The sequence below is a fragment of the Mustela erminea genome, chromosome 2, assembly GCF_009829155.1.
Source record: "Mustela erminea isolate mMusErm1 chromosome 2, mMusErm1.Pri, whole genome shotgun sequence".
Lineage (NCBI taxonomy): Eukaryota > Metazoa > Chordata > Mammalia > Carnivora > Mustelidae > Mustela > Mustela erminea.
Window position 1 is genome coordinate 57,259,305 of NC_045615.1, and position 23,063 is coordinate 57,282,367.

Here is a 23,063-nt window from a genome sequence, read left to right on the forward strand (position 1 = left end):
CCTATAAAACAACTGGCTTATGATCTTCACAATTCTCAAGGTTATGATAGTCAAGGGAAGATTTTAAAAACTGCTTCAGATTAGAGGCAGCTAAAGAGAAATGAAAACTAATGGGGCCAAGAAGGTCCAGAGGTGGAGGAATGGAGCCAAAAGTCAAGGAAATTGGGCAGCCACCAGAAGAGGCAAGAGTGGATGATCCCCTCTTGCTTCTAGAGGGAACATGGTCTACTTAACTGACACCTTCAGTTAGCCTTAGTGAAACTGATGTGTTGGCTTGTTGGCCCGTTTGTCTCAAGAATGGTACAAGAAAAGAGCTCTGTTTTGAACAGTTCGTGGTGGGGTGCCTGGGTGGCGCAGTCTGTTAAGTGTCTGGTTCTTTGGTTTCCGTCCAGGTCATGCTCTCAGGGTCCTAAGATCACACCCCTCAGGGGGCTCAGCCCTCAGCATGGAGTCTGCTTCAGCCTTTTTCTCCCTCTTTCTCAGTCCTTCCTCCTCTCTCAAATAAATAAATAAATCTTTTAAAAATAAATAAATAAAAATAAGCAGCTCATGGTAATCTATCAAAACAACCACTGGAAACTAATATGGAATCAATTCCTAGTACTTAGTGGCTTGCCAGGACCTAGATGGTGCTTTATCTGCCTTCTCTTCATTACGAATGAGTTGAAGAAAGACTGGGGATATTCAGCAATGCCCCTATCATCATGCTTGAAGATCCAAGCAAAATCACAGCTCTGCCCACTATTAACGTGTCTTTGTCTTCAAAAAGAAGGTTAACAACAAAACACTTCATAATCCTGAAGAGGTAGATGTCCTTGTTAATAATTAAGGATTAGGCTGTCTTTTCACCCACAGTTCTAAATGGTTTTAAAGCTTTATTAGATTTCTTTTCCAATGGCAACATGTCACAGGGCATCCCTTGATCTAACAATTCAGCTATAGCAGGATGTAATAGTCAGGGTTCTCCAGAGAAACAAAAGCAACAGCATGTAAAGACTGAGATTGAGAGGGAGAGGGACAAGGTGAGAAAGAGAGAGAGAGATTGAGATTTATTTTAAGGAATTGACTCACACGATTTGGAGGCTTGGCAAGTCCAAAATCTGCAAGCTAAGCCAGCAGTCTGGAGACTCTGGAAGGAATTGCAGTTTGAATCCAAAGGCAGTCACTGGCAGAATTCTTTCTTGCTTGGGGAAGTGAGTCTTTTTCATTAAGACCTGAACTCTCCTGATTTAAATGTTAATCTCACTAAAAGAAACATCTAGAAAAATGTTTGACAGAATATCTGAGTCCCATGGTCTACTCAAGTTAACACATTATCACATAGGGAAAAAAGAACCACTGTCATTGTTCTGGATGTGTGTGTAGAATAAGAGCCCATTTCTTTGGATTTAAGGTCATTCACTTTGGTCTCGTGTCTTTCAGTGATGCATATACCTTTTTATTCATGCTGTATTATCTTTAATTAAGTATAAAGACTTCCAATCACATCACCTAGAGACCATTTTATCCACTGCTCTGTTTGGCCACTAGTCTCTTGTCTCTCTTTTTAGCAATGGTGAGGTAGATACCCTTTCCACAGGGAAGAGAAATTGATGGTTTGTTGCCTTTGCCAATAACACAAACATTGGAGAGTCATGTGGCAAAGCTGTGGCCACAGGCATCCTTCACGTGAACTGTGTCAAAAGAACCGGGATGTCTCTGTCTGTAGGTGATCACACCAGTTCTTCCCAGGTTAGCACCCCCAGTCACCACATACAGATGACCAGTGTCAAATTTGATGAAATCAGCAATCTCTGCTGTCTCCAAATCAATCCTAATGGGGTGTCATTCACTTAGATGAGGGGATCAGGAGAGCAGATGGGGCGAACATCTCGGGTCGCCAGACGAGGGATTACTTTTGTCCCACAAAGACCTTTCTCACTTTGCACAAGCTACATGTAGTCCCCTCAGGTGTCATCTGATGAACAGCAAAGCAGCCCTTGGTGCCATGGATCAAATGGAAAGTCTTTCCAGTCTTGTCAGGGCTGATGACCAGCAGGGTAGGTTATGTTAGTTCGGACCTTGCCATTGATCTCAATAAAACACTGCATACAGATCTCCTTCCCTTCGTCTCCTGTTAGGGCACACTTAAGTCTGTCCCTTAGGAAAGTGATGAGAAGGAGACGTTCTCTCTGCTTATGGGGATCGGTGGATGCAGGAGGGACAAACACACCAGCTAGTTTATCAAGAGTGCAATGCTTTGTAGCTGCTGCATTCTGGTGACGCTTCTTGGGACCATGAGCATCTGGAGATGCTGCTTGAGACCCGCTGGGCACGAAAAGCCAAAGATGCATAGACTTTTCTTTCAACCTGGTTTTCATTTGTCAGAGGAAAAGAAGCCTTGAGCATCATCCAAGTTTGGGCTCTTTTTGCCATAATGACTAATGCATTTTATAACTACCTCATTCGTATAAAGGTATGTGGGAAATTTCCTTCCTACACATTCGTGGAGGAAGAACATTTATGCTCATCTGCTCGTACAGACCTGGATCAAGAATCTAGAATCAAGCATCAAGAAAGGCTGCTCTCAGGACCAGATTTTAAGGGAGCTAGAGAAGAGACCTAAGATGTGAAGAGGTTTTCACCTAAAAGTTTTCAACTGGTTTTCCTTAGGGCAGTCAAATCCATTTGCTATAGAAAAGAAAGATCAGAGTTCAGCTGTGGCAGAAATAACCACAAGCTACTCATTCTGTTTCAGAACATCAGGCTGTTTCTTCTGCCAGGGACAGAAATGATACTCACGTCTTGGATCCAACTTCTAATCATGTGGCCGTGAGCAGGAAAACGAATGGCAATCCTTGATGGGGCTGAGAATTTCTTTGCCCTCATGGCTTCCTTGTTTCTCAGGAATATCAGTTGGGCAAGGATAGGAATCTCCAGCAAGAAAATCAAGGGGATAGTGAAGCGAGCCAGACGATAATCATAATCATGATTAATTAAATATCTATTTTGTACCAGGTGCTGTTCTGGGTGCCAGGGAGACAGGATGATGAAACATGACTCTGGCTCCTCAGTCTAGTGGGAGCAGTGGGTGAGAGAGCTACCTGAAAGGAGTTGACAAACACAGAGGAATGCCTGACTGTCTGTGAGGGTCAAGAAGGGTTTCACAGAAGACGTGACTTTTGACCTTCACCTTGGAAGATGCTTTAGAGCTCAGCAGGAGGAGTAACAGGAAACAGGATTCCAGAAACTTGGAGTTCATTTTTTATTTACTCTTTTTAATATTGATTATTGAAGTACTGAATACTCACTTAGAAAATATGCAATTTGCCAAAATATTATAAAGAAGTAAAAAAACGGGGTGCCTGGGTGGCTTAGTCTTTAAGCACCTGCCTTCGGCTCAGGTCATGATCCCAGGGTCCTGGGATCCAGCCCCGCATCGGGCTCCCTGTTCAGCGGGGAGCCTGCTTCTGCCTCTCCTACTCCCCCTGCCTGTGTTCTCTCTCTGTGTGTGTCTCTCTCTATCCTATCAAATAAATAAATAAAATCTTTAAAAAGAAAAAAAAGTAAAAAAAAAATGACTCCAAAAAATGATAGCTAGAGAAAATACTGCAGCAATAATTGCTTTGCTGTAATTCCTTATTTTCTTTTGCTCTGCATTTTTATATAAAAAATTATATAAAATTGTTTATACTATAACTTTGTATATTTATATATATTTATACTATATGTATAAGCTATAAATTTATAACTTTGTATATTGCTCATTCCCAAAGCATATTCTATCATGAAAAACTTGTTAAACCAATATTTGATAGCTTCCTAAAATCTTACTAGATTTATCATAATATATGTAAGCATCAATCTATTGTGGATTTTTGTGCTCCCAATTTTCACTCATATAAAGGATGGCTTTGTGTGTAAAATTTGTTGTATTTTAGAAGTAGAAATCCTGGGTTGAAGTATATGAACATTATTAATGCTCTTGATAACTAGCCATATTGTTTTCTAGAAAGTCTGCAGTAATTTAAATTATCACTAGTAAAGTATAAAATAGTCTTTCTTACCAAAGTCCTGTCAATACTGCATAGAATTTTTTTAATGGATTTCAATAGATTCAGTAAAGTGCACTAATCTCAAAAGTCTAGCTCAATAGACTAGTATAATTTTAAAATATTTGATAATTTAACAGGAAAAATTATATTTCTTTTATTTCTATTAAAATTAAATGTTTTATTGTGCTGATTAGACTCTTGAATTTGCCCTTTTGTGAACTGGTGGTTCATGCTATTTATCTATTGAGGTCTGAGTGATGTGAAAAATCTGAATGTTCTATTTATATTTGCTGTGGATATTTTTCTCAGCTTGCTGGTTTTGTTCTCTGTAAAGTTTTTGACAATCAAAGCTTTTATTGTTTCTATTGTTTGTATGGTCGACTTTTTCAGTCTTTTCCTTTTTGTTTTTTTCAAGTAGAATTCAAAATATTTTTTAGATTTCTTTGAGACTTTTTCTTTGACCCATGGATTATTTAGAAGTGTGTTGTTTAAAATTCAGGGACTTGGGGGATCCAGCTATATTTACATTATTGATTTCTGGTTTAATTTCACTTTTTGTTTAATTTCATTATTATCTAGGAATATTATTTTTTTTTAAGATTTTATTTATTTATTTATTTGACAGAGAGAGATCACAAACAGGCAGGCAGAGAGAGAGAGGAGGAAGCAGGCTCCCTGCTGAGCAGAGAGTCCGATGCGGGGCTCGATCCCAGGACCCTGAGATCATGACCTGAGTCGAAGGCAGCGGCTTAACCCACTGAGCCACCCAGGCGTCCCTAGGAATATTATTTGTAAGATTTCTGTACTTCTGAATTTATTAAGGTATGTTTTATGATTTCGAGCATGGTCTATCTTGGTGAATAATCCACGTAAGAATGGGAAGAATGTGCCTTCTGCTGATGCGGGATGATGTATGCTGTACATGCCAGTGATACAGTGACTGATAGCTCTGCTTGGGTTATCTGTATCCTTACTGATTTACTACTTATTTGATACATCAGTTACTAACAGAGGGCCGAAGACGTCTCCAACTCTAATAGTGGATTTGTCTGTTGTTCTTTTCAGTTCTATCAGGTTTTGTTGTTGTTGTTACTAAATTTTACTTATTTGTCAGAGAGAGAGAGGTGGGGGGAGGCAGGCAGAGGGAAAAGCAGGCTCCCCACTGAGCAAGGAGCCCGATGTGGGACTCTATCCCGGAACCCTGGGATCATGACCTGAGCAGAAGGAAGTTGCTTAATCCACTGAGTTACCCAGGTGTCCCTCAGTTCTCAGTTAATTCCTGTGTTTTAATGCTCATTGTTAGGTGCATATATGTTTAAGGTTGTTATGTCCTCTTGGAGAATTAAACCCTTTATCATATATATAATGCCCCATTTCATTCCTGATAACCTTCCTTGCTCATAAATTGGCTTTACCTGAAATGAATGTAGATATACTCCAGCTTTCTTTGATTAACGTTAGCACGGTAAAGCTTTCTCCATCTTTTACTTACAATCTATCTGTTTACATATAATATAGGTTTCTTATAGTTAGGCCTTATTTTTTAAATCCACACTGACTGTCTCTGTCTTTAATTGTTGCGTTTAGACTATTCACAGTCCGACTTTCAAAGTAAAAATCCAGTAGGGTTCCTGGAGATAAAGGACACCAAAATGTGGGACTCCCACCAGACTTTCCCACTCATATTAGTCCCCAGAACTTTCCCACTCGTATTAGTCCACAACTCAGGCTCTGGAAATTCATTTGAAATTATCATTTAAATCTTTGGGTGCATGGGTGGCTCAATCCGTTAAGTGTCTGACCAGAACAGGTCAAGATCTTAGGGCCCTGGGATTGAGCCCTATGTCAGGGCTCCCTGCTCAGTGGGGACCAGGCTTCTCCCTCTCCCTATGCCCCTCCCCTGCTTGTGGGCGTGCTCTTTCTCTCTTTCAAAAAAAATAAAATCTTAAGATACACTATACAAACTTTAAGAAAAAAAATTTTTAAATGGCAAAGAACTGAAAAGACACTTAGCCAAAGGAGATCTCCAAATGACCAATAAGCACATGAAAAGATGTTCAACACCATGTGTCTATAAGGAAATGCAAATTAAAACCACAGTGAGATGCTACATCATACCCACTAGGATGGGATGACTATCAAAGAGATAGACAATAACTAGTGCTGAAAAGGGTGCAGAGGAAATGGTACCTTCATACGTTGCTGGTAGAGATTAAAACCCTACAGCATATTTGAAAAACATTTTGGCAGCTCATCAAAAAGTTAAACTTAGAGCAACCATATGATCTAGCAATTCTACTCCTACTAAAATAGCCAAGAGAATTTAAGCTATACGTTCATATAAAAACTAGTATGTGAATGTTCATAGCAGTATTACTCACAGTAGTGGAAATGTGGAAAAACCCAAATATCCATCAACTGATGAATGGGTAAACAAAACGTTGTCTATCAATATAGTGGAATGTTAGCTATAAAAAGGAAAGAAGTATTTTTTTGTAAATTCCAGCATGGTCAACATACAGTGTCATATTAGTTTCAGGTGAACGATATAGTAATTCAACAGTTCCCTATATTACTAGTGTTTCTCATGGTAAGTGAGCTCTTAGTTCCCTTCACCTATTTCACCCATCCCCTCTCCCCGCTCCCCTCTGGTAACCATCAGTTTGTTCTCTGTAGGTTTGAGTCTATATTTTGGCTTGACACTTTTATTCTTTTTTTTTCCCCCTTAAATTCCACATATGGGTGAAATCATGTGGTATTTGTCTTTGACTTATTTACTTAGCATTATACCTTCTGGATCCATCCGTGTTGTTGTGAATGACAACATATCATTTTTTCCTATGGCTGAATAATATTCAGTTTTGTACATATATCACTTTTCTTTATCGATCTGTGGATGGACACTTGGGCTGCTTCCATAATTTGGCTATTGTCAATAATGCTGCAATAAACACAGGAGTGTATACATCATTTGGAGTCAGTGTTTTGTGTTCTTTGGGTAAACACCCAATAGTGGAATTACTGGATTATATGGTAATTCTATTTTTAACTTTCTGGGGAACCTTCATACTGTTTTCCACAATGGCTGCACCAGTTTGCATTTCCACCAACAGTGCACAAGGGTTCCTTTTTCTCTGCATTCTTGTCAACACTTGTTGCTTCTTATGGTTTTGATATTAGCCATTCTAATAGATGTGTGGTGAAATCTCATTGTGGCTTCGATTTGCATTTAAGGGGAGTGAAATACTAATATATGCTAATACATGAATGAATCTTGAATCCACTCTGCTAAATGAAAGAAGCCAGACACAAAAGGCTATCTACCATGATTCTATTTCTAGGAAATATCCAGAATTGACAAATCCATGAGACAGAAAGCAGATTAGTGGTTTCCAGAGGCTGGGGGAGTGGGAAATGGGGAATGAGCACTATTGGATTCAGAGTTTTTTGGGGGGGAGGGTGTGAAGAAAATGTTCTGGAATTCAATAGTGACAAAATTTTGTAAATATACTAAAACCTAACAAGTTATACATTTTTTAAAAGATTTTGTTTATTTGAGAGAGAGAGTGAGAGAGAGAAGGAGAGGGGAGAGGGTCAGAGGGAGAAGTCAACTCCCCTCTGATCAGAGAGCCTGATGCAGAACTCCATCCTGGGACTCCAGGATCATGACCTGAGCCGAAGGCAGTCGCTTAGCCATCTGAGCCACCCAAGTGCCCCAAGAGTTATACATTTAAAAACCAATAAATTAAGAAAGGTAAGATTCACGCTATATTATAAACAGTCCTCACCATTTTCCTCCAAAGAAAGGAGGAAGACACATGATACATATGCTATTTATAGAGAAATGAAGGCACAAAGTGGACAGCCTAACTGCCATCATCTTGATCAGAAATATTGGGCACTAGCTTTAGGTAGAACATGTATGAACCATGTCCTTACAGAAGGCAATTCAGGAAAGGACATGCTCTCCCTTCATCACAGGGAGTTTCCAGGATTAACACAGAGGTTATTTCTACTTAAATAAACAACTAATGGAAACTCGGTTGACTTTGACCACTTACTTAGAAAATTGCAGGCTTGTTATGATTTCTTGTATCAGAATTGGCTCTTAGTGCAGCTGAAAACATTAAATCTACTCTGCGCTCACTATTTGTATAGCTACATAGAGTAGCCCGCATTTCCATGGGCAAAGGGAATAAAATTCCAGAAGTCAGACTTGAGCAACTAATACATACCATAACTGATGCTTTTTTCTTTGTTTGCCCAGGTCAAAGAACCAATGCTTCAGCATGAGTTTTCTTTTAACTGGGAAGAGAAGAGAGGTTTCCTCACTTCCCATTCCCAAGAAAAGCAATGTTAGAACAGAAGAGCATTTAAAAAAAAAAAAAAAAAAAAAAAAAGGAAAAGCAGAAGAATGGCTTGAATCTTATTTTCCTTATTTTATTGATTTTTTTAAGTGCACAACTTGATAGACGTTATGTATTCACAAAACTGTGTCCCGAATTCCAGAAAGTTTTCATTGCCCCCAAAAGAAACCCTGTACCCCCTCATAGTCATTAAAGCAGTGAAGAAAATGCACATGGTGTCCTCATGAAGATTCCCTCACAGCACAGTGAAAGACTGTAATAGGGCTGACCTGCATTGCCAGGTGCTGGAGGGGAGACAGCCCCACCTGAGCCCCACCTGAAGGAACAGCCATGTGTAAGTTGTATCAGTGACTTGAAATCAGATCAAGTGCTTGTATCATTTGCTTTCTCTACATTTCTTTTCTTCGTCTCTCCTGCTCTCTTCCCATCTCTGCTGTTTCTTCTCCTTTGCCATGACCATCTCTTCCACCATCCCCTCTCTCCTTCCCTCTCTTTTTCATGCTCAGAAATACTGAATCTCAGTATATCAGACTCTTCTCCCCATTTCCATCGCCTTCTCTAGGCTCTTCTTCCTCGGCTCATCTCTCAAAATGTTGATATTTTATGTCTGTGTGTGCGTATAAAGAAAGGCAGGAGTAAGTTTTAGTCTACATGACTCTCTGGTTGGCCAAGAACAACAGAAGTGACAAATGTCCCTTAAATATTAGTCCCCTCCTCTCCTTAAAATAAACCATTGGTGCTCGGGTGAATGAGGAAAGTCAGATAAGGAGTTACTGAAATATTCAGTATCAGAAAAGAAGAATCTCCTTAGTGTCTTTTATGGTTCAATACAGAGTTATTCCCTGTAACTGGAGATGAATTATTCTGTATTTCCCATGACTAAGCTGATTTTTTAATGCGGGGAGTGATTTTTTAAAAAAAAATTCATAGATTGAATCTTTAAAACATAATTTCCAAAAAACCATTTAAAAACATAAAGAAAAACCAACAAATGAATGTGCTAAGTTCACTTTCAAAAAGAAATCATCTATGCTTTTCAAAAGGGGACAACATGAAATCGGGCGCAGAACATTGCACGTGACCACGAACCTCTCCTGCTCCTTGTCCTCTCTGCACTGCCAGCAAGCCAGGGCCTCAAAGGTACGAGTGCCCCGGGCTGCTGAGGACACCGCAACATGCCTGCCATTTCAAATGTGGTCAGATTCACAAGCTAAGTTCTTGTGAGTGTTTTCTTCACTCAAAGGCATATTGTTGCAAAAAAAAAAAAAAAAAAGACTAGATTCAGAGAGAAAATTAGAAATGATCAAAGCTGCAAAAGCAAGACAGGAGTGTCTTTGAGCTCAGCAGACACGTGGACCAGTAGCCCTTCATGACATCTCTGTGAGGGAAGGGCTCAGCTTCTAAAACAGTGTAACTGTTCAGCTTCAAAATGCCACAAAAATTTAAAACACCCTGTATCTCCAACATATTCATGTATCTTTTGGGTGAACAACAACAAAAAGTAACTTCAATTCCCCCATGTCTACCCAGTTTCCTCACCGAAACTTCTTCTGGTAGAAAATCTGGAAGCACTCATCACCAATGCCTTTATAATACCACACTGTCACAATTTAAAAAATAAAGATGAGTAGGGATAATAGACGCCCCCACCCAAGAGAAGATGCTCACAGCAAATCCTAGTAGCCCCGATACTTTTTTCCCCAACTATGATTTATTTATTTATTTTAGAAGATTGTTTATTTATTTGAGGGCAGGTGTAGGGGTAGAGGGAGAGGGAGAGAGAAAGCCAAGCAGACTATGCTGTGTGTGGAGCCCAATGGAGACTTGATCTCACGACACTGAGATCATGGCCTGAGGTGAAACCAAGAGTTGGATGCCCAACTGTCTGGGCCACCCAGGTGCCTCTCCCAACTATGATTTAGAAGAACTGAACTGGAGGGACACCTGGATGGCTCAGTCAGTTAAGCATCTGCCTTCGTCTCAGGTCATGATCCCAGGGTCCTGGGATCGAATCCCACCTTGGGCTCCTTGCTCAGCAGGAAACCTGCTTCTCTCTCTGCCTGCTGCTCCCCCTGCTTGTGCTCTTTCTCCCTTTCTCTTTCCTCTCTCTGACAAATAAATAAATAAAATCTTCAGAAGATCTGGACTGGAGCATTTCTTTTTCTTTCTTTCCTTTTTCTTTTCTTTCTTTTTTTTTTTTTTAAAGATATTATTTATTTATTTGACAGAGAGAGAGGAGGAAGCAGGCTCCCCGCTGAGCAGAGAGCCCAATGCGGGGCTCGATCCCAAGACCCTGGGATCATGACCTGAGCCGAAGGCAGCGGCTTAACCCACTGAGTCACCCAGGCGCCCCTCTTTTTTCTTTTTAAGATTTAATTTATGTATTTGAGATGGAGAGGGAGAGAGAGAGAGAGCACAATGGGATTCTATGCATCCATAAGCAAAAATAAGGATCTTCTCTATGTACTATAACAAATGCTTTCCTGACATTTGTTGTCTATTTAGTATATTACCACTAGTTTTTCTTAAAGAAGAGTAAGGGAGAATTCACATGTGTCTGTATCTCTGGAAGAATATGTTGTGGCTGATGGTAAACAAAGAGTGGCAACTGGAATTCAAAATATTATCTTTATTATTGATAAAGCTCATATCAAAAACACAACTTAGGAATGTGTCAACAGCGGGTTTTCCAATACTGAACCCAGTTTGCCCACCTGAACTGGCCCCCTACAAGCCTCCCCATGCAGCCAACCCTGAGTATTTTCCAAGATGGAGTTGTAGAGTAAAAAGTCTGTTGCTGGAGTTGTCTTTGCTAACAAAAGGAAAGAGAAGGAAAGGACTGAGCTCCATACACCATTTTTTCTCCCAAACTCATCAGTCATGTAACTCACTCCATTCTGAGGTAAGAGGAAAGGAATAGGGCCAAGGCCTAGAGAGTTAGGGGGAAGAAAAACCTCTTCACATAAACCCTGTGGGTGAGCTAGAAGTGTTTTTTTCCCATCTGGGCCCTAACAGGGAAGACAAGAAATGGATAACTCTGAAGGGTTCTAGAAATAGGTGCTAGATGATGATGGAACATGAACTGAAGGAGACACAATATTTAAAAAATATTAACTACGGGATTGTATTTCCCATTCAAATGTAAATAAAAATAAGGAAAAGTATCTTCATGTGATTCTGTGCAGGTAATTGAGAGCTGCAAAGAAAGGATAAAAGAAACTAGACCACATTTATACATCGCTTACTTCATAATTGGTGAAGGGAATGAAGTTTTACCTGATTGGATATAGGTAGAAAACTTTTTTCCCCATAACAGTTTGGTTCCACAGAAAGGATGGTCTCTCCAGCCATGTTTTTGGACCTTGTGCATGAAATGAATTGTTGGCCCACCAAGCGGCCCCATGCAGGGTTTAAGAGGGCAGCTGTAGACCTGTGTCAGGGATCATAGGTCTAGAGACAGATGCAATATCATGAAGAAACACCTTCCCAGCACCTGAGCTGAAATCAAGAGTGAACAAAATTGCCTTGTGGGTGCTCTGGGTGAGGAGCTTGTGTCGATCAGTGTTACAATGTTAAACAATATCTTTTCCCTGCTCTGAGGGGCCCTTGTCCTCACCTTACGGGCTGGGATGGGTCCCATGCAGCTGTGTCAGCCCATGTAAACACAACTGGACTTGTGCTGGTCCCCGTCATGTGCCCCTTGAAACTGACCTCTTCTTGGTTTCTTGGACACCGACCATGTGGAGGAATGGAGATACAGTTCAGTAGCTCTCACCTAGACTCTGCTATTTGGGACCCGAGAGGTGTAGATCTTAAGACTACTCCTATATGCTAAAAAACATACATTGACTTTGTTTATTTTTCTGTTAGTTTTTATACCCTTTTCTACTTATGTTCCTACATTTCTGATAGACTCCAAAGTGTCAAGCCAGGCGTATTTTTAAAACAGTGACTATAAATAGGTCATAAGAGGCAACCAAGGAAAATGTCACCAACTCTCAGTGGCACTGCAAGTAATGTTTCAAAGAATAATTGACTCAAAATGCTTCCTTACTGGGCCAGCAAAGGCCGAGGCAATAAAGAAAGAAGTTTCACGTTCCACATTCAAAAAGGGCATTTAGGACAGCTGTGGAACGCCGCCCTCCCTCCCGTCCTCCGACTTCCACCCATGGAGGAATCAGGGTCTGAATTGCTTTGCTCTATTTGAAGGAGTGTCATGTAATTTTGATTGAGAGTTTTCCAGTTAGGATAAAGGAAGCAGCGGAATAAACCATGTGTCACTGAAGGGAGGGGGGGAGGAGAAGGAGAGCAGAGGTAAGAGTGTGACAGAAATAGAGAGGGATGCTAACACACACACACACACACACACACACACACGAAGCCCACCTCCTCTCTCAAACACTGCAGTGGCTACTGAAGTGGCTTCTGACCTAACAGCAGCCAAGCAGTGACTTGGGCGCGTCATGTACGGACAAGGACTTTGGCCTCACCAGCAGCTGCTGGTCCCTGGACCAAAGGAATTTTGTAGTAACTTTCCCTTCTCCATGTGATATTATATCCTTTCTAGATTTGTGGTGTTAAAAATGTCCCCCCCCTTTTTTTTTTCCTTTTGGAGATAGTAGATGCTGTTTGCTTTTTTTGTTTGTCTTCTGAGGGATTTTGCTAGTTCCTTTTATTTTTTTTTAAAGATTTTATTTATTTATTTGACAGAGAGAGATCACAAGTAGGCAGAGAGGCAGGCAGAGAGAGAGAGAGAGGAGGAAGCAGGCTCCCTGCTGAGCAGAGCCCCATGTGGGGCTCGATCCCAGGTCCCTGAGATCATGACCTGAGCCGAAGGCAGCGGTCCAACCACTGAGCCACCCAGGCGCCCCTGCTAGTTCCTTTTAAATTTCCAGTTTGGAAATACATGATTCGGGGTTTTCTAAACTTCTCTGACTATACAACTCTTTTATTGAAAAGCACTTAATAAAAACTTTTTTTCTATTAACTATTTTTTTCTATTTTTCTATTAACAGTGTTTAATTTTGCCACTTGGCAAAATTAAAAAGTTGGGAACCTCCCCTGGCCAATTTTAGAAATATGTATCTTACTGACTTATGAAATCCAATAATGTGGGGAACATTTGTCTAAAAATGTCTGCCAAAGGAGGATCACGAGAAGCCAAATCCAGTGTCAATAAAATATTTTCCAAACAGGTATCACTGTCAACTATAATCCAGTAATAAAAAAATTTTTAAAATAACTACAGTTTCCACAATATAAAAAGAAAAAAACCCAGATATCTCAAAAATAACAGTGGAGCAGCTTAGCAGGTTTAAAAATAATTGTTTTAAATTGCAAATAATATGCTAACATGTCGTCACTCCTTGAAAAATTAGACAGGAATAGTTAGTGAAAAGTCTATTTGAGGGGCACCTGGGTGGCTCAGTTGGTTAAGCACTGAACTCTTGATTTCAGCTCAGGTCATGATCTCAGGGTCGTGAGATTGAGCCCAGCATGTGGCTCCATGATGGGCATGGAGACTGATTAAGATTATCTCTCTCTCTCTTTCAGAAAGAAGAAAAAAAGAGAGAGAGAGAGGGGTCGGGAGAAAGTCTATTTGTTATTTAGAAGCCTATTTGCTGTTTTTTTATGCCAAATATTTATTATTTTTTTCTTTTTTCAAGTTTTTATTTAAATTCCAGTTAGTTGGGGACACCTGGATGGCTCAGTCAGTGGGGCATACAGCTCTTGATTTTGGCTCAGGTCATGATCTCAGGGTCATGAAAAGGAGCCCCACTTCAGGCTCCACACTGTGCGTGGGGCCTGCTTAACGTTCTCTCTCTCCCTTTTCCTCTGCTCCTCCCCTCCCCACTCATGCTGTAAATAAATAAATAAATAAATAAATAAATAAATAAATAAATAAATTCCAGTTAGGTAACATACAATATAATATTAGTTTTGGGTGTAGAATTTAGGGATTCCTCTCTTACACGCAAACCCAGGGCTGATCACAAGTGCCCTCCTTAGTACCTGTCACCCATTTAACCCATCCCCTCCTGATCACTTCCCCTCTGGTAGCACTCAGTTTGTTCTCTATTCCTAAGAGTCTGTTTTTCTGGTTTGCCTTTTTTTTTTTTTTTTCTCCTGTGCTCATCTGTTCTGTTTCTTAAATTCCACATGTGAGTGAAATCATATGGTATTTGTCTTTCTCTGACTGACTTATTCCACTTTGCATAATACACTCTAGCTCCATCCACATCGTTGCAAATGGCAAGCTTTCATTCTTTTTGATGGCTGAGAAAAGTCTATTTGTTATTAAAGACTGCTAGGCGCGCCTGGGTGGCTCAGTCTGTTGGGCATCTGTCTTCAGCTCTGGTCATGATCCCAGAGTCTTAGGATTGACTCCTGCATTGGGCTGCCTTTCTTCCACCTCATAAAAACTTCAGAAATTACTATGGAAAGTCTGTTATGAAAATGAAACCAAGAAAACCCAAGTAGATACAAAGTATGTTCTTATTAATTTCCATGTCTTTCCAATTGATGTTATCAGAACATCTTTTAAAAGCTTGGAGCTGTGTAAATAAGAAAGAAGGGAGTCTTGTAATTGACTGATGGTGTGGGGAAGTTGCCTTTTCCTCAGGCTACTGTTATTCAAATTATGTTTATAGGAATGAAAAGTTGAAACAAAGATGTTAGTTTCTTTTTTTTTTTTTTTTTAAAGATTTTATTTATTTATTTGACAGAGAGAAATCACAAGTAGACGGAGAGGCAGGCAGAGAGAGAGAGAGGGAAGCAGGCTCCCCGCTGAGCAGAGAGCCCGACGCAGGCCTCGATCCCAGGACCCTGAGATCATGACCTGAGCCGAAGGCAGCGGCTTAACCCACTGAGCCACCCAGGCGCCCAAGATGTTAGTTTCTAAGTACAAATGTACACCCTCTGTAGCTAAGGATCAAATTAGAATGGATTGGACTACAGTCAACTGGATACTATGTGTCAGAGATTATTCTGGGCATGTGTCTGACAACTGATCCTCAAAATGCAAAATAAACACTAAATAATGTAAGCTCTCCATGAAACATGTTTATGCTTATTTAGTAAACCCCAATACCATGAGATGGAATTTTATCATTTAGGGACTTTTTTTTTAAAGACTTCATTTATTTGACAGAGAGAGACACAATGAGAGAGGGGAACACTAAGCAAGGGGAGTGGGATAGGGAGAAGCAAGCTTTTTGCCGAGTGGAGAGCCTGATGCAGGGCTTGATCCCAGGATCCTGGAATCATGACCTGAGCCAAAGGCAGATGCCTAACAACTGAGCCACCCAGGCACCCCTATTTAGGGACTCCTAAACCTTAATTTATTAAACCTTAATTTAAAAAATACTCTTCAAAATATTTTAAAAATAATTGTCACGTACCATTAGTGTCCCATATCAGGATAGACTTAGTCACACACATTTTATTAGTTTGGAATATTGTGAAGTGACTAATAATAGAGTAGTCAAATGACTTCCATTGGTTCTTTGAAAAAGGCTTTCATGACCCATTTTGTACCAATGAGTTAAGAAAAAGAAAAATAAACATACTTCCAGTTTGATAGTTCTTTTTATTGTGCAGAAGCCACCTTTGGGAGATACTTAAGAAAGCTTTATAAAAGTTTTTAAGATATACATGTCCAAATTATCCCACACAAAAATCTTATGATGATGAGAAAGTAGAATTTCAGAATAGTCTTCATATAATTCATACCATTATTGATAGAGGTGGTTAGTGACTCTTTGTTCAAAAAATGTGCAATTTAGTATTTATGACTTACAGTCCTCCCCTCTTTTTCCATCCTTTAACTCTTTTTCTTTGTGAGAACAATTTTTTCCCACTCAGACTATTTTTGGATTACAGAGAATCATGTGTTGTTAATATTTTTTCACAGCTTCATGATATCTCTCTGCTGACTTGTACATATGCCACCTTCACAATCCTGTCCTCAATCCTCTGAATTTCAGTTGCATGCAGAATCCTAATGGCCTCTATGCTCTCTGTCCCATAATGCTTCTCCCATGATTACATTGGTTCCATACAAAAGGATTTTTTAGGTGCAATTAAGAGTACAAATCAGTGACCTTAAGAGAGACTATCTAGGTGGACCTAATGTATAAATAGCATAGTTTTCTCCACCTGGTAGTAGAAGTGGAAGTCAAAGAGATTCCAAGTATGAGGGGGATTTGACATGCCATGTTTGCCTTTGGAGATGGAGTGGACCATATGGTGAGGCATATGAACAGCCTCTGGGAGGTGAGAGCGACTCCCAACTGGCAGCCAGCAAGGAAATGGGAACCACAGTCCTACAACCACAGGGAACTGCATGTTGACCACAACCTGAAGGAGCTTGGAAATGATTTCTTCCCCCAGACAAAGTATTTTTTTTTCTTTAAGTCAAGAACAGGTGCTAAAATTTATGAAATGCCTGTCATTTCATAAATTCCCCTATCATTTCTTCCTCTTTATCTACTAATCTGTACTTGTATTCCTGAGGGTATAAACTATTATATAAAACCTCAGTATTTATACCCTCAGTATAAAACATAGTTTATACTGAGGGTATAAACTATGAGGGTATAAACTATTACTGCACCAATGTGCTACTGGAGCCTGTCAATATTCTATTTAAGGTCCATGCACTGAGGTGTGAAATTACCCTGTAGCCTTCTTTTGTAAGGCTAGTTTTGACAGGTATATTAACTGATATTAATATACCCATTCCAAACTGCTTATGCCTATTGTTTGTGTGGTATGTCTCCTTCTAGCTGTTTGTTTTCAACCTACCTGTGTCTTCATATTAGTTAATCTCTTGGGACACCTAGGTGGCTCAGTTGGTTAAACATCTGCCTTTGGCTCAGGTCATGATCCTAGGGTAGTGGGATCAAGTCCTGCGTTGCCCTTCTTGTTCAGTAGGGAGGCTGCTTCTCCCTCTGCCTGCCACTCCCTGTCCTTGTGTGCTCTCTCTCTCTCTCTCTCTGACAAATAAATAAAAATTAAAAAAAATCAGATAAAAAAATAGAGTTAGTCTCTTGTAGATCGTATATAATTGAGTAAATCTTGCTTTTTAAATCTAGTCTGATAATCTCTATCCTTTAAATGAAATGTTTAGTTCTTTAGTATTTAATATAATTATTAATATGGTAGGATTTAGATCTACCAATATATTATCTTTTTCTGTTTCAATCCTCCATTTTTTATTGAACTTTTTTTTAGGACTCTCTTTGTCGATCTGGTGAGTGTGATGCTATCTCATTGTTTTACTCCTCATTTCCCTCATTATTAATGAGATTCTCCCCTTTTTTATAGGGCTGCTAACTATGTAACTATGTAGATAACCTCTCCATGAAGTTCATCAGGTCTTTTGCCCATTTTTTTATTGGGTTATCCTTCCTCTTCCTTACTGATTTTATTAAAAATATTTTATTTATTTATTTGACAGAGAGAGAGAGCACAAGCCAGAGAGAGGGGCAGAGGCAGAGGGAGAAGCTGGGTCCCCACTGAGCAGGGAACCTAATGTGGGACTTGATTCCAGAACCCTGAGATCATGACCTGAGCTGAAGGCAGAAGCTCAACTGGCTGAGCCACTCAGGCATTCCTCCTTAATGATTTTGTAGGGTTCTTTATATATTCTAGTTACATGTCCTCGGTTATATGTGTTGCAGTTTTCTTCTTCCACTCTATACTTCCTTTTTACTATCTTGATAGTCTTTTTCTTTTTTTAATAAACACAGACTTTTAATTTTAATGTGGTAAAATTAATCCTTTTCTTAACCTCAGTGCTTTTGTGTCTTATTTAAGAAATCCTTCCCCAGGGGTGCCTGGGTGGCTCAGTGGGTTAAGTCTCTGCCTTTAGCTCAGGTCAGGGTCTCAGGGTCCTGGGATGGAGCCCCACATTGGGCTCTCTGCTCGGCAGGGAACCTGCTTCCCTTCCTCTCTCTCTCTGCCGGCCTCTCTGCCTACTTGTGATCTCTGTCAAATAAAATCTTAAAAAAGAAAAGAAATTTTTCCCCAGGGACACCTGTGTTGCTCAGTCATCTAAATGTCTACCTTCAGCTCAGGTCATGATCTCAGGGTCCTGGGATTGAGTCCCATACTGGGCTCCTTGCTTATACAGAGCTTGATTCTTCCTCTGCCCCTCCCCTGGTTTGTGCATGCTCTCTTTCTTTGTGACAAATAAATATAATCTTTTTTAAAAAAAGAAGAAGAAAAGAAATCCTTCCCCATTGTCAGGGGCCATGAAGATACTGTTTTCTAAGAGCTTCATTGTTTGACCTTTTCTTATGTCTTTATCCCATCTAAACATATTAGTAATGGCCTAAATTTTTTTTTTTTTGGCCTAAATTTCTTTTCATCCACAGCAATATCCAGTTTTTTCCTGCACATCTGAAAGACCATCTTTTCCCCACTGATACGTAATGTCATCTTTGTTGTGAATAAAGTGTTCATATATGCATGAGTCTATTCTGGGTTTTCTATTCCCCCAGTTTATTTTTTGCTCTTTGTGCCAAAATACCATATTTTAAGAATTCATAGTACTTAAAAATGTCTTGATACTTGGTAGAACAAGTTCTCTCAACAAATTCTTCTGAGTGTCTCGTCTGTTCTTAGCCTTTTATTTTCGTATCAATTTATATCACTTTGTCAATTTACACACACAATTTCTTTTACCACTTTGATGAAGATTTCACTAAATTTATAGATCCATAAGCCAATCTGGGTAAATTAATGGCTTTACAGTATTGGATCTTCCATTTCATGAATATATTATATCTCTTCACTTGATTCAAGTCTGTTAAAATTTCAGTAGTGTTTTTAGATTTCTGTATAAAGGTCTTCCACTTTTTTTAAAGATTTTATTTATTTATTTGACAGACGAAGATCACAAGTAGGCAGAGAAGCAGCCAGAGAGAGAGAGAGGAGGAAGCAGGCTCCCTGCTGAGCAGAGAGCCTGATGCAGGGCTCCATCTCAGGATCCTGATCCCAGGCCCCTGGGATCATGACCTGAGCCGAAGGCAGAGGCTTTAACCCACTGAGCCACCCAGGAGCCCTTCCACATTTTTTTTTTAAAAGATTTTTATTTATTTGTCAGAGAGAGGGAGAGAGTGAGCACAGGCAGACAGAATGGCAGGCAGAGGCAGAGGGAGAAGCAGGCTCCCTGCCGCTGGGATCATGACCTGAGCCGAAGGCAGCTGCTTAACCAACTGAGCCACCCAGGCGTCCCCCTTCCACATTTTAAAATAAGATCTGTTTTATTAGATATTTTCAATGCTACTGCTAATATTTATTTATTTATTTATTTATAAAAATTTTTAAAAGATTTTATTTATTTAGGGCACCTAGGTGGCTCAGTGGGTTGAAGCCTCTGCCTTCGGCTCAGGTCATGATCCCAGGGGCCTGGGATCCAGCCCTGCATCGGGCTCTCTGCTCAGCCGGAAGACTGCTTCCTCCTCTCTCTCTGCCTGCCTCTCAGCCTACTTGTGATCTCTGTCTGTCAAATAAATAAATAAAATCTTAGGAAAAAAAATATTTATGGTATGAAATAGTCACTGATCCTGAAAATATTCTATTTTGAAGAAAGCAGACTCTAAAGCAGCATAAATAGTATTAAACAATTTAAAACAAAGGAGTCATGAGAAGACACACTAATTTGTGGGTCTATATGAGTACAGACCTCTAGATGTTAAAAATATAAAATATATGTATTTCATTTTCTCATGTTACCTACAATGAACATATTTTTCCTCTGTAATCAGCATAAGATATATTTAACAAATATACACATATTGCCTATTTACTGTCACCCTGCATTTTCCTTCCCAGACCTGAAAATTTCAACTTAGCAGATATAGGACAGATGTCCTTTAGAAATGTCAATGCTAGAATTTTTAAAAAATTTTACTTTTTATTTATTTTCAGCATAACAGTATTCATTATTTTTGCACCACACCCAGTGCTCCATGCAATCTGTGCCCTCTATAATACCCACCACCTGGTACCCCAACCTCCCACCCCCCCGCCCCTTCAAAACCCTCAGGTTGTTTTTCAGAGTCCATAGTCTCTCATGGTTCACCTCCCCTTCCAATTTCCCCGAACTCCCTTCTCCTCTCTAACTCCCCATGTCCTCCATGCTATTTGTTATACTCCACAAATAAGTGAAACCATATGATAATTGACTCTCTCTGCTTGACTTATTTCACTCAGCATAATCCCTTTCAGTCCCGTCCATGTTGCTACAAAAGTTGGGTATTCGTCCTTTCTGATGGAGGCACAATTTAAAAAAAAAAATCTTTAAACGCTAGAATCTTAAAAAATAAATAAATAATAAATAATAAATAAATAAAATAATTAAGTAATAAATAATAAATAAAAAAATAAAAATATTTTATTTATTTATTTGACAGACAGTATTTACAGGTAGGCAGAGAGACAGGCAGAGAGAGAGGAAGGGAAGCGGTCTCCCTGCTGAGCACAGAGCCCAATGCTGGGTTGGATCCCATGACCCTGGGATCAGGACCTGAGCTGAAGGCAGAGGCTTTAACCCACTGAGCCACCCAGGCACCCCACTGCTCATATTTTAGATTTCATTTTCTGCTTGTTAATGATATATGGAAGTATAACATGACCTTTATAAACTGCTTATGCTGTTGCACAATTGGTTAGCACATTGGGCTGTTACAAGCTTCTTATCAACCCAGGAACTTTGCCAAATCTAAGTTCACAATACTAATATCTGTGAATAATGACATTTCCCCCCTACTCCTAAGCATTTCTATTTCCAGAGTTAACTGCTCTTTCTAAGACCTCCAGTACAATGTTGAATAGAAGTGGACACCTTTTTCTTGCTCCCATTTACAAAGGAAAATCTTTTCACTTTTTCTAGTTTAACATCAAACCTATTGTAAATTTTGATAGATTCTGATAGCTTAAGGCAGCTACCTGCTATTTCTAATTTACTAACAGTATTTTTTAAATCATGGTTGTCAAATTCTTTCTCTGCATCTTCTGTGACAACTGTATGATTTTTCTCCTTCGATCTAATTGGTGAGTTATGTTGATAAATTTTCTGATGTTAAACCAACCTTGAAATCTCCACATAAATCCAATTTGATGAAGATATGTTATCTTTTTTACATTTTGCTGAATCTTTTGGGGGTTATTTTGTTTAGGATATTGCATCCTTACACTATATATTGTTTTGTTGTTTTGTTTGTTGTTGTTGTTGTTGCTTAGAGGAAAGATGGGGAGGGGAAAAGGGATAGGGAGAGAAAGAATCTCAAGCAGGCTCCACACCCAGCACAAAGCCCAACTTGGGGCTCAATTTTACAATGCTGAGATCATGACCTGAGCTGAAATCAAGAGGAAGACACTTAACTGACATCCCATTAGCTTAAAAATATAGTATTTTCACAATCAATTTTAAATACTTTCTTGCATTATGATTTCTTCTTTAGTCCAAGAATTATTTAAAAATACATATTTTGGACCAAAGCTGGGAAGATAGAGGAGCAGGAGGATGAATTCCCATAATATTTGGCATTGAAGCCACTGGGACTTAAATTAACTTTGTATTTGCAGTCAGCAAGGCTTAACTCCAGGTACTTTAAAAATCAGTGGGCTGCATCCAAAACCACAAGATACTTAGGAATAAATCTAACCAAAGAGGCAAAGAACATGTACTCAGAAAACTATAGAATACTCATGAAAGAAATTGAGGAAGACACAAAGAAATGGAAAAACATTCCATGTTCATGGATTGGAAGAACAAATATTGTGAAAATGTCTATGCTACCTAGAGCAATTCAGACACTTAATGCAATCCCTATCAAAATACCATCAACTTTTTTCACAGAAATGGAATAAATTAATCCTAAAATTTATGTGGAACCAGAAAAGACCCCAAATATCCAGAGGAATATTAAAAAAGAAAACCAAACCTGGTGGCATCATAATTCCGGACTTCAAGCTCTATTAGAAAGCTGTCATCATCAAGACAGTATGGTACTGGCACAAAAACAGACACATAGATCAATGGAACAGAATAGAGACCCCAGAAATGGACCCGCAACTCTATGGTCAACTCATCTTCGACAAAGCAGGAAAAAATGTCCAGTAGAAAAAAGACAGTCTCTTCAACAAATGGTATTGGGAAAATTGGACAGCCACATGCAGAAGAATGAAACTGGATCATTTCCTTTCACAATACTCAAAAATAGACTCAAAATGGATGAAAGACCTCAATGTAAGACAGGAATCCATCAAAATCAAGAACACAGACAGCAGCCTCTTTGACCTCAGTCACAGCAGCTTCTTCCTAGACACTTCACCAAAGGCAAGGGAAGCAAGAAAAAAGTGAACTATTGGGACTTAATCAATATAAAAATCTTTTGTATAGTAAAGGAAACAGTCAACAAAACCTAAAGATAACCAACAGACTGTGAGAAGATATTTGCAAATGACATATTAGATCAAGGGCCAGTATCCAAAATCTATAAAGATCTATAAAGAATTTATTTATAAATCTATATTATGTATAAATCTATATATAAATCTATAAATCTATAGAGAATTTATCAAACTCAACACCCAAAGAACAAATAGTCCAATCAAGAAATGGGCAGAAGACATGAAGAGACATTTCTGC

General features: G+C 39.3%; 1 pseudogene; it reads right to left on the reverse strand.

Moving 5' to 3' along the window:
- Positions 1 to 1,503: 1,503 nt before the first annotated feature.
- LOC116582160 lies at positions 1,504 to 2,333 on the reverse strand (annotated as a pseudogene).
- Positions 2,334 to 23,063: the final 20,730 nt, after the last annotated feature.